The following is a 12111-nucleotide window of genomic DNA, read 5'->3' as shown; positions in this document are numbered from 1 at the left end:
AGACTTTATATTACAACCCTGACAGGTGAAGGGAAAAACATTGATGTTGATATATATACAAACATTGATATATATACAAACAATATACTGTGACTTGAGGATAGTAAAATTATACAAGCATTGTGAATACAATGGGAGAGGTATTAGCAGTAGAAAGAGGGAAGTGCATTGTACAGAACACTGGTGAGACCTCACTTGTAGTATTGTACGCAGTACTGGAGAGAGAACGTATGCCCAGAAGGATATTGATACTTTAGAGAGAGTTCAGAGAAATGCTACTAAACTGGTCCATGGATGGCAGGATAAAACTTACAAGGAAAGGTTAAAGGAACTTAACATGTATAGCTTGGAGGAAAGACGAGACAGGGGGGATATGATAGAAACATTTAAATACATAAAGGGAATCAACACAGTAAAGGAGGAGACTATATTTAAAAAAAGAAAAACTACCACAGCAAGAGGACAAAGTCTTAAATTAGAGGGGCAAAGGTTTAAAAATAATATCAGGAAGTATTACTTTACTGAGAGGGTAGTGGATGCATGGAATAGCCTTCCAGTTCAAATGGTAGAGGTTAACACAGTAAAGGAGTTTAAGCATGCGTGGGATTTGCATAAGGCTATCCTAACTATAAGATAAGGTCAGGGACTAATGACAGCATTTAAAAAAATTGGGCAGACTAGATGGGCCGAATGGTTCTTATCTGCCGTCACATTCTATGTTTCTATGTTTCTATGTTATACACAACTAACTGGATCCTAATACATTTCACTTGAGCCTGATACATTTGATCTTTGCAAGCACTGGTTCTTTGAATATAGCAGTCAATTACTTTTTCAATGTTTTGATAAAATGCATTAGGATTTTAATTCCACAGATCTTTCAGTATTATTGATTCTCTCTTTTAACTTTTACCTTTAAATACATGATGCATCTTCTTTTGTTCATGCATTGGTTACAAATGTAACACTTAAAGCATACAAGTAAACTGTCTCAAATTAATGTTTATGGCCTTTATATATTTCCTAACTTGTTTTAATAAGTTTGCATTTATTGGGGTTTCACATTTGGCTTAATATACTGTTTATCGAAAATGTGTTGCAACTTTTATAAGTAGTACTGCAAATACGTTTAAACTGCAAATCAATGTGGTGAAGTAACTATTGATGTGGCTTCAAAAGACTGGTCTGCTAATACAGTTTCACCTTTACTGGCTTTAAGATGTCAGAAACCTAAAATCAATATCTTAGCGAAGCTTGATCTTCAGTAAGAAGAAAAACATGTATGTATTGGGACACCTCCAATAGGAACATATCTGGCATTGCATTCTAAATACATAGACATTAAAACGTGTTTGTTCAGCCTTTACAGCTATTACAGTTTCCACTCTTCTGGGAAGGTTTTCCACAAGATTTTGTAGTGTTTTTTGTGGGAATGTTTGTGGGAATGTTCATCCAGTAGAGCATTTGTGAGGTCGTCATTGATGTTGGACGAGAAGGCTTGGCTTGCAATATCCATTCCAGTTTTTTCAAAAAGTGTTTGATGGGTTTGAGATCAGGCTCTGTGCATTCTAGTCTTCAATACTTCAGTGCAGTGAGTGAAGCAGGGAAGACTACAGAGACTTTGGTCATTGAATCATTCAGTCACTGGCTGCTTGCTGTTTAGCAGACATGTCCCTATTCGCAGACATGTCTCCCTCTGTTTTTTCTAATAACCTCCAGCCACTGACCAACTCTCATTATTTAATTACTGTGAAAAACCCCACTTGATACCCGTAGGTAGTGGCACATGGAGGGGCACTATTGCCCCGTCTTTATTGTACTTATTATGTTAATATTTATCTATTTTTGTCTCCTTATTGGCCATGGAGATTTACGGTTGACCAAACTTCAGTGATGAAAAAAAAAATTCACTTAATTTGTGTTCAACCAAATCTCTATAGATCTTAATTTGGGTTTAAGCAAAAAAAAGTTTCCTAACAAAAAAATAAATAATAACAAAAAGAACCAACATTTTTTTCTGTGCTCATGTTGACTATTACATATTAATTTGGGACAATTGCTTATTTAGCATCAGGCATTAGGAGTATAATATATCTGGGCAGATAATAAGTATACAACTAACTAGTAATAATGTGCAATGTGTACTTAACCAATAGGGAAGAGTAGGAAAGGATATAAGAAATTTCAATAAAATATGTACATGAAACAATCCCAATTTTCACTTGAAAATGCCAAAAGCGATAGATCTTGTATAATATCAATGCATTGTTTTAGGTGGTTTAATAATATACAAGATGGTTCTTGTATCTATATATAGAAAATAGTACACCAGTTCAATCCTAGGAGTAGCAGACAGAGGCTGAAGATGTAATAATAAAGGGACACTATAGTCACCACAACAATTACTGCTTAATGTAGTTGTTCTGGTGTCTACAGCCTATTCTGCTGGCTTTTTAATGTACACTGCTTTTTCAGAGAAAAGGACGTGTTTACTGTACTGTCTGGTAACATCTCTAGTGGCATTCACTCAGATTGTAAGAACTGATGATGAATCGTTTCGAAATAGTCACTGATTTATTCAAAAATTTCGATGAAAAAAGACCCTAAAAACATCTGTAGAACATCTGAAACTTTCTTTGGGATTGACTTTGAACAACTTTGATCAAACATGGCATGTAATTATGCACCATATTCTTTTTTTTCAGAACTCTACTGTCAAAATAGAGAAATAATAATGGTGCCCTAGTAATAACTAATTGATAAGCTATGCTGGCCTACACATTCGTGTATTTGATGCCTCCTAAGAAGTGTTGACCTTGTTAAGAGTTTTATACTGGAGGGGAAGAGCCATCATTGTTATGATGCCTGCATGTATGTTTACAAGTGAGATTACTAAATATGTATGGTAAATCAAGCTAGTTTCAAGGATGCATTTTAAATATAATGTTTTTGCTCTTTAATCCCCTCGTGCTGTTCTGTCTTCTGAAATGTTTCTCTATGTTTGAAATATAATCAAAGCTACAATATAATGCATTTCATTATCCAAACTCGAGGTTGGAATTTCAAATAACATTGAAAGCAGCACAGAGTCCAATAAAATAAAAAGTAAAAATAAAACATGTGACTTTTGTGACTCGGTTTTTAACAAGTAAAGACAAAAAGGAATTGGGGATGCACCCGGAACATACATCTTGCAGGAATGGTGCTGCCGTAGAGACCAAAATGTATACAAAATACATAATGCAATAGCACTATTTAATATATCTCCCACATTGGAAGTAGTGAAGGACCCACAGATATTGGGGTACTGTGAAGTAGTGGTGGGCCTGATACAATATAAACATATTGTGAAACTGAATCCCCATATTTGTTTGCTGAGATAGGTGATTTTGAGAAGCCTTGCAAAATTAGAAATTTTATTTTTATGTGTGTGCTGTTCCTTAATCTGTATTAAGCATTGGTTTTTAACTAAACACAATTCAGTATTTAGTAAATTAACTATTACATAAATAACTATAAAGCACAGTGACTTCAAACTTAAAAAGAAATGCCTACAAATTAAATTGTATTACATAGAGCACAGTGCATTAACTAAGAAGAATGCCAATAGTAAACATTGTTATCCTGTGAACACACTCTTCAGTAACAATATTGTTTGTAGTTGCTTAGTGATATTTGCTTATCAGAGTGTACTTCCCATAAGTAATACCAATTTCTCGCTCCCGTGATCTTTAGACTTCAGTGAGCAATAATCTCTGCCTATAGATAAACCTAAACATACCTTAAGTCAATGACATTTAAAAAGATGTCTAAGTTCTACAAACATATCACTAATAAAATAAAATAAAATAACATCTAATGTGCAGGAAGGTAAATTATAGTTTGGCATATGAAAATTGCAGAGTTCATGTGGATAGAAGGAACTTCAGAAAAAAGTAATCCGTATGTAAAGCAGCAGATTATACAGAGTTATTTCCCACTCTTAGCTCCAAATACATTGTTTGAGTAAGAAAGAAGTGTACATAATGTAAATTCATATTATTTTATTACCATACAAAAAAGAAACAAATACTATTTTGTAATGCAAAGTTTACATATATAAACCTAAAATTCAACAATACCAGATTTTATGACATCACTCAATGAATGTTATCTCAACGGGTTGACTGGATCTACTATTGGTGGTTGCATCTTCTCTTGGTAACTCGATCTACTGTTGGTATATGTTCATATATTGTAACTAAACCTCCATTATTTTTGCCTATGTTAGGTGTTTTTTTAGAAAAAAAAAAATATTACATTGTGTATTAAACTGGATCTTGTATGATATGTAAATATTTGCATAAATATTTTGCATAGCATTATAATGCAAACACTTCTTCTATCAATGAACAAGTATTTGAAAAAAAAAATAGTTCCAACTACCTGCTTAGCTTGATAAATATATTCAGTATCTTAAAAAGTTGGAAGTAGGACAATAGTCTAGATAATTTGTTGCTCTGTTTGTCCATTGTATTTTTTGTAATAAAAAAGTCAGTTAATCCACACATAAGCATGAAACATTATGTGGAATTATCTGAATATATGCACTAAGCAGTTGGCATAAGGAGGTGTTTGCTTGCCAGATCACTTGGAATTTCAATGACAACTTTCTCCGTCAGGCTACATATGGCATTTGAACACCACTGGGAATCCAGTATGACATCGGCAAATGAGATGCTAGAATGGTCCGTCTGCCTACTTGTCTGTCTGTATGTTATTTAGATTACATTATTTAAATAATGTAATTATCTTGGACCTAAAGTATAGTATCATTTTATTATATTTTAGTAAGGTATTACAAGGATAACTTATTGAATCAATGAAAGGAACTTTATTATAAATAAACACCAGACAATTTGCCCACCAACTATTATTTTAGTTGAGATTATATAAAAGGGACTATCTTTTCAAAGGGACTAATCTCTACCATTGGTTGCCAGTTGCAAGTAACAGTAAGTACAGGCAATGCCAGCATTGGTGCCCATAGCTTCCCTTCATGCTCTCCTATGGTGGTCGAGCAAAGGAGGCAGAAGACAGTACGGATAGGCATCTGGGGAAAATGTAGATGTTAAATCAAGACCCCAAAACACCTTCATTCAGATTAAATAGTTTTGAGCGTAGAGAATACCTTCTAGTTGGAGGTGGGTATAACTGATTTACAATGCATGCAATAACAAGCAGGCTATTTACCAAGTTCATAAGCTTTCTTGTCAATAAGTGACTTATTCTTCACTTGTCTTTAGTAAATTGGTGGTCTGGAGAATTTTCTCCAAGAAGACTGTTTTGGCTAGTATGCTTTCAGCCATTTGCAAAGTTGGTAAAAATGTTATTAGACAGATTCATAATTTAATTTATGGTTGACTCTTCATTTATGGTTGACTTTTTTTTCTGAGAAAAACAATATCATATAAAATCAGCTAGCATTAATGTATTTTACAAAGTTGATCTCGATGAATATTAGAATAACAGAAGAGAGTTCTTCCAATAGATTTAAAGAGCTCTTGGTATTGCCTCCCAATAATGTAATGTCTTTGTGTCATTTTTAGAACATTCTACTATAATAACTACTTTTCTGCTTATACGTCAGAATTATAAAAAAAGAAAAATTATTCTCAGAAGTACACTCTAATTATTTACACGTTCCATCAGTGTTCGTGTGTTTTTATTAAGAATGACTGCTCTGTTACAGCTTTATTCTTCCTAGAAACCTAACCCCGATTTCACAGATCTCGTGACTGAAAGTCAATACAAAATTCACCGCTGAGTATGCAGTGATAGAGGTCATAACTTTTGATCCTTTAAAAAGCCTTCGAGCAGCGACATCATTTTCCCATTGCAGCTGTTGTTCACAGAATTTTGTTTCACGTCAAATATAGATGTTATCACGTTGTTTCTCTTACCCTAAAGGGTACTAAAATTCATAGAATTGAATAATATTTCTGGTGACATATGTGAGAACATTTATTTACTTCAAAAGAAAAAAAAAAGGAAAGGAAAATCTGTTGCATTGGGTTTAAAGTACATATGCAGTGAATCACTTACTATATCTATATTGTGTTGCATGCATAAACATTTTAATTTCTTCTAAATTAACTTGCTTCAGATTTCCTATTTTTTTTCAGTTCTGAAGAATTTTTGTGTGAAAAATTTTGGTTTGAAAATTAGATTTTTTTTTTTTTAAAAATGGATCAAAATGAATATTGCCAGGGATGTTCTAAAATTAATGATTTCCTTCTTTTTTTTTGGGGGGGGGGGGGGGGAAGAGGGTTAGAACTTGCTGCACTGGTATATGCAATATTCTGTTTGCCCTAGAAACATCACAATGGAGACCTTAGCTGTAGTTTAATCTATGAACTGTGAGGTTTCACCAAGTTTGGATTCAGTGCCTGACCTTCAGTGGGCACTGCCAAATCTTGTGGTGGCAAAAAGAATGGAACAATGTTGTATTTAATATGCATATTACTATGAATTGTATAGCATCTCATTTAGTCACTCAATTTCTCTAGAGGAACATAAGGAAGAGAAGTACAACTTCTTTATTTATACATCATATAGTTATAAAATGTAATATAATAATACGTAAATATATAGAGATATTTTTTTTTTTTTACTGTTCCTCTTTTTTTTTTTCTTCTATTTGTCACTTCTCACTTAATCGTGAATTCAAATAAATAATGTTTTAGTTTTTTGTGCCACGGATGTAACTACAAAACACAAAACAAACAAAACTCTTTGTCCATTGCTTCGTTCAATCGTGTGGTGCCATATAGCGTTTTGGAGTTACCAGAGTTGGACAAGCCTTTGGTTGCCCAAAAGTCAGACGAATCACAATTTGTTTGAAACTAAACTAGTTATTATGCTTTTCTACATTATTAGCAAAACGGTTACAACTTTTTAATTATATTGTGATGTCTAAAACCTTGCAATTAAAACCAACCCAAAGGATCTTGCACTTAAAAGAATAATACACATGGTGTTCCATGGGAAGCTATTCACAGAATCCACTGTATCCAAAGTAGTGTCTGGGCACATCATTCCTGAATACGGTAGCTTTAACAGAACAGAACTACAGGACAAAGTTTAAATTCCTAAACACGTCTTAATAAGGTCAATGGGAGTTACGAGATTTGGACAATCAGTTATTCGCCCAAAAGTCAGATGAATCACGATTTGTTTGAAATCAAATGCACAAGTCTATTGATTATGTATTTCTACATTATTGTAAAAAGGAGTCATATCTCTATAATTTTACCGTGGTGCCTAAAAATGTGTGATAATCAATGTGTGATAATGCTAAAGATGCTGCATTTTGTATGATGTCATATTGTTTTAGTACATTTCTTACAAAAGCTGTAAATCATATGTAAATTTTACCATGTACATTTGTACAGTTTCCTAAAATCAACATGATATCCTCCCATTGCTTTTACATTATTAGAAAGTAAATATATTATTCATTAGTATCAGCTTCATAAAACAGAAGGAGAGCAAGTGAACGAAATAGGCAATTAATTTAGTGCCAATTTACATCATTCTGTAGAACCGATTACTGCCAAGCATTTTCACTAACTGTGCCTATCGCTGTTTATTTTAATAACTCTTCCAAAACCTTTTGTTATCCTAATTGAGATCATAATACATACTGCAGAGATGTATAAGTAGGTCAATTATAAATGCCAAATGGTTTGGCCAATAATGAGAAAGGGATTTGTGAAAAATGACCAAAAGTTTAAGGTGAGCAAACGATCTCAGGTACAATTGAGCAGTACTAATTGTGTCTGGTGAAACAAATCATGTTGTTCTAATTAAAATGGTGAAATATGTACCTAGGGGATGCTATCCTTCCACTGCTAGTTATTTTTCTTCAATAGGAAAGGCAAAACCTCACACAACCTAGAATTTGGAGTCAGATAGTATATATGGTCAGGATTTTAAAGACAAAAGGATAAGATGTTGTATCCAGTTAAATGTGAAAAAAAAAAACATGGCATATGCATGTAAGGACACGTGTGATTATATTCCCTGATTAGCAGCTGTCATGATTCACAATGAAGCAAACAGGCTTCCCGGTTCACTAATACCATGACATTTTCCTTACTGGTGTCTGCCATGAGTGATTTGTCACTCTTTATCTTTATATCTTTTGGGAAATATATAGTTGTTGAGATTACTGTAGTTTATAAGGTATAATTGCATATCACACACACACACTCACACACTTACAGACTCTCTCTTTTAATACGTATTCTGTACTGCAGCTTTAACAGTTGAATATACCCTGAGGATTGTCTCAGCCTCTGTGACACTTGGAAGCCATTTTTTTATTTTTTATTTTTTGCTGTGCAAAAGAGAAATACAAGCATGCCTGAGGTGCCCCAAAGGCAATACCCATGCATTTATGATGTTTAACATAATTAGGCAAATGATTAACATGCACAATTTTTTAGATGTATAGGTATAAGTAGTTGTGTCTTTAAAGCTTCAGTGTTAGTGGTAGGTAAACATGCAGCAAACAGAAACAAGTTATGTCAGATATCAAGCATAGCAGTAATCACATTATAGACATAGTAGGTTATGTGAGAATGGCAATTATGCTAAACACAATGGCATGGCTGGTGCTTGCATTAAAAAACTGAGGAAAGCATGCCACTATGATTAGAGAACCCTGGGCCCCCGAACAGAGACTCTCATCCCAGTGATAAGGTGACCCTGATAATTACTACTCTGGAGTTACAGAGAAGGCGACCCCAGTCCCTATGTAGATAGCAGCCAACTCCCATCACTGGCAGGATCCAGTCCTTCGCCTCACAGTTTCCACTGATGCTATGGTAGGGTTTATCTGGTGGTATCAGCCGTTCGCGGTTGGGAGCTGGATATAGGCGGGGACTTCGTAGCGATCCGCCGCTTTCGGGTGTGTGTCTCGGCATCAAGGGTTCATCCCTGCTTGTAGCTTGAGTGCCTCAGGAGCTGCTCCTCCCTTCAGTTGATCTCTGCACACGGTCCGCAGTGTCGATTGAAAGCACCCCAGGCCGGGTCTCGGGTTAGATGAGTTGCTCAGGTGATATCTCCCAGAGTTGCCCACTGTGAGCGCCAAGAGCCTTGGGGGGGCACCTTTTCAGCCACCATCTTGAAAATTAGGCGAGGTCTCCGCCAGGGGCGTATTAGCCGCGAGGCAAACAAGGCATTTGCCTTGGGCGGCATTTTCCAGGGGGCGGCAAAAAAGCCGTCCCCAAATGCCCAGGGCAAATGCCTTGTTAGCCTTGTGGCTAACTGACATGCCGGCGGGCTGCTGGGCGATCGGGCGGCACTGCCTGGCGGGCGATCGGGCGGCACTGCCTGGCGGGCGATCGGGCGGCACTGCCTGGCGGGCGGGCGGGCGGCCGGCCGGCGAGGGAGCACTTCCCCTGAGCTGTCTGCTCAGCTCCCTTGCGCGCCGCAGAGTGAGGCTGGGAGCCGGAATATGACACCCGCCAGGCAGTGCCGCCCGATCGCCCAGCAGCCACTGGACCATCAGGGAGGAAGAGACACCCCCTCCCCAGCATTCCCAAAGGTAAGGAGGCTGGGGGGGGGGGTGTTAAATGAAAAAAAAATGTGTTAAAAATAAATTTAAAAAAAATGTGTTAATGTGGGTGGGTTAGTGTGTGTGTCTGTTAGTGTGTGTCTGTGTCTGTTAGTGTGTGTGTCTGTTAGTGTGTGTGTGTCAGTGTGTGTGTGTGTCAGTGTGTGTGTCTGTTAGTGTGTGTGTCTGTTAGTGTGTCTGTTAGTGTTTGTGTCTGTTAGTGTGTGTCTGTTAGTGTTTCTGTCTGTGTCTGTTAGTGTGTGTGTGTCTGTTAGTGTGTGTGTCTGTGTCTGTTAGTGTGTGTGTCTGTGTCTGTTAGTGCGTGTGTGAGTGTGTGTCTGTTAGTGTGTGTGTCTGTTAGTGTGTGTTTGCCTGTGAGTGTGTGTGTATGCTAGTGAGTGTGTGTGTCTGCTAGTTTGTGTCTGCTAGTGAGTGAGTGTGTGTCTGTTAGTGTGTGTGTGTTTCTGTTAGCGAGTGTGTGTTTCTGTTAGCTAGTGTATGCGCATCTGTCAGTGAATGTGTGTGTATTTAGAATGCGGGGCGGGGGGAGGGGGGCGCCTGAGTTTTGTCCTGCCTAGGGCAGTACAAAACCAGGATACACCACTGGTCTCCGCTCTGAGTAGGGTCACAGGGATGGCCCGGGATGATCCCCACCACCGGCCCAAAGGGGGGGGGGAACGGGGCCATCACCCCATTGTATTAGGGAAACCCCATGCAGCAGTCAGGTAGGATAGCAGGGTGGCGGCTGTCCACCCTACTCACCACCTGGGTAGGCTTGGCTAGGCCTCGGGCACGGAGCTCAGTGTTCTCCCCTAAAGGGGCCAAGAGTCGAGTTGCTCATTGATCTTCAGAGCCCGCACCTCGTAGTGTTGTTGCCTGCCGTGTTTCAGCGCCAGAAATTGGCTAAATTGCATGTAATCAGCAGGTGTCTACTCTGCATGACGGTCTGGCCCCGCCCCCACTTGGAAGCCATTTTGAGGTTTTTACTGAGGAGTCTGTTAGTGAAGCAGAAATGTGATTGGAGCTGAATAAAAGGTTAAAATGCATGTTTCAGTGTCTCTGTGATATTTAGGGGCAGTTACTGACTCAAGGTAATTACACAGCATTGAATACTGTAATCATAACCACACAGAGAACATAAACTCAAATTGATTCAAAATTTTAGCCAAAATATTGGAATCAGAAAAATTCTCAAAGTGAGCTATGTTTTAATTTTGGGTACTTGCAATTTCCTAAATAAAAAATAATTTCATGAAAACTCATATTTAAGTGAAACAAACTCTTCCATTGCCACACAGGTGGTGAACATGAAACATTATGCTCTTGACTGTAAAAAGAGATTTTATCTATGGTTTCAATGGGCTGTCAATTTGTATGTCATAGAAGCAAACCTTTTTTTAAAAAAAGTATTATATTTGTAAAAATTAGAGTGTCATCATATTGTTACAAACTTATACTTGTGAAAATATAAAAATTAAAGTGCTCATTTTTTTACTTATGTCACGGGTTAAGAAACCTTAACAAAGAATACAGTGGAAGCATTACATGTTATTGAAAACCAAATAAATAAAAGCTAAAGTAGTACTATGAAGCACACTTGTATTTCTAAAATAGTTTAATGAATTTACTATTTTCTGTAGCAATGCGATAGAGTAGATAGGAAATGTGATATTAAAATATAAAATATTAACTTTATGTGTAAGTTTTAATTCATTATTATTGGGTTGTTCTCACACTCTATCTCGAACGAACTACATTGGAACCTCAGAACTCAAACTTAATCCATTCCAGAAGTCTGTTTGAGATCCGATTTGTTCGAAAAACGAATACAATTTTTCCGTAAGAATTAAAATAAATTAGATTAATCCGTTCCAGACCCCAAAAATGACAACATTTCAACAGAAACTGTACAGTTTTATAATACCTCACATGCATAAAATCATACAGAAATACAATAAACACAATGTAAATGAAATGAAAATGTAACTTCAATTTACCTGTCAGCTCTATTTGCTGACAAAATGGAGCTCTGTTTGGCGACAGAATGGCACTTTGTTCACTTTGTCTAGTGCTAGGAGGCTGATGTGTCACATCAACGAGGTTCCAAAGAGGTACCAACGAGGTTAATGCTGTGTCATTTTGTTTTAATACCGAGTTTTGTTCGCATAATGAGACATTTTTTTTGAATACCGAATTGTTTGAGTCAGGGAGCCTTCCAGTTTTGATGTTCCACTGTACTGCTTTAAGCTATACCATCAAAGAATTAAAATGTAACTAGCATTGAATTTCTGATAATATTTGTGGATTCTCATTCCAGAGGAATGAATCCTTTTTCTTGCATGTCTTATGCATTGCTATTTTATGTGGATCACCTTTTAACATAATTTACTTCTTTTCAAAGACACCTTTGTAACTAATAAAAGAACAGTAACTAATGTCATGAAGTCCATACTGAGCTCATTTGTGTTCTGTTCACTATACGATACTGAACAGCAACTTGACATTACATA

General features: G+C 36.7%; 1 protein-coding gene across 1 annotated transcript in view; it reads right to left on the bottom strand.

Annotated features, from left to right (window-relative positions):
• The window catches only part of LOC134572733 (protocadherin-11 X-linked-like), a 1192750-nt gene that overhangs the window by 444122 nt on the left and 736517 nt on the right, over positions 1–12111 (bottom strand). The gene's annotated exons all lie outside the window — the stretch shown is intronic.

This window comes from Pelobates fuscus, chromosome 9 (assembly GCF_036172605.1).
Source record: "Pelobates fuscus isolate aPelFus1 chromosome 9, aPelFus1.pri, whole genome shotgun sequence".
NCBI classification, from domain to species: Eukaryota; Metazoa; Chordata; class Amphibia; order Anura; family Pelobatidae; genus Pelobates; species Pelobates fuscus.
Note: the sequence above shows the minus strand (reverse complement) of the source record. Positions and strands in the feature narration are given on the sequence as shown.